This window comes from Sinocyclocheilus grahami, unplaced genomic scaffold (genome assembly GCF_001515645.1).
Source record: "Sinocyclocheilus grahami isolate Dianchi unplaced genomic scaffold, SAMN03320097.WGS_v1.1 scaffold501.1, whole genome shotgun sequence".
Classification (NCBI taxonomy): domain Eukaryota; kingdom Metazoa; phylum Chordata; class Actinopteri; order Cypriniformes; family Cyprinidae; genus Sinocyclocheilus; species Sinocyclocheilus grahami.
This window is the reverse complement of record NW_015505680.1, coordinates 49102-50000: the sequence shown is the minus strand read 5'-3', so window position 1 is coordinate 50000 and position 899 is coordinate 49102. Positions and strand designations below refer to the sequence as shown.

Sequence of the window (899 nt, the reverse complement as noted above, 5' to 3'; positions counted from 1 at the left end):
CGTACAGGTTTATAGTATTGTAATTTCCAGATATGTATGGCTTGCCACCTGGGGACACTCTTTTCCAAAATAAATAAATATACTGGTCTTGTGCTGAAAATTATGGAAGCCCTTAAAGGCCATGCATTATTTAATTGTTTTTCTTTGCTGTCTTCTTGTAATCTCAATATAAGGAAAGTTTGGTTTCTCTTAATCTCAACATGACATTGTTTTCTTGAGATCTTGACTTAATTTTGACATAAACTTAACATAACGAATGCTTATCTTGTGATGTCAACATAAAATAATTGTTTTCTGGTGATCACAACTGAATTGTTCAGTGTACTTTAAAACAACAGCAAAAGAAAGAAGAAGAATATTAAAAATAAATGTTTTTTTTCTTCTGTGGAAAACCATACATTTTTTGTTCTGTTTTATAAATCTTATTTGATACATCTTATTCATATTTTTTTTTTCAAGTGGAATGTTTCTTATTTTTTATGTCATTTCGGATAACTGCTGACCATTACACACTTGTGATCCGATGTCAGTTACTTCTTTATTTATTCCAAAACAGAAGTTTATTTGTGTATTTTAATCATCGTGTTTTTAGTCTACAGCAAAATATCCTAATAGGCACGGAGAAAAACCAACAACTGTTTTGTTATGTCGAGATCTCAAAAAAATGAAGTCGTCCTGATGAGAAAATGTTTTTGATGTCGAGATCAGGAAAAAAGAATAATGCATGGCCTCTTAGGGCCTCCGTATATACTTAAGGGTAGACGTAGACTGTAATGTAACAGAGAACTTACCATCTGTTCTGCAGTCTAGCAGCATTCTGTGAAGCCGCTGTCTGTTATATTTTACAAGAAACTTCTGACATGTTCTATTGTTCCTGTGGAAGAGATCAGGGCAGGGCA

At 32.8% G+C, this 899-nt stretch overlaps 1 protein-coding gene across 1 annotated transcript in view; it reads right to left on the bottom strand.

The window, feature by feature from the left end:
• The window catches only part of LOC107554396 (RING finger protein 10-like), a 16702-nt gene that overhangs the window by 11527 nt on the left and 4276 nt on the right, over positions 1-899 (bottom strand). The gene's annotated exons all lie outside the window — the stretch shown is intronic.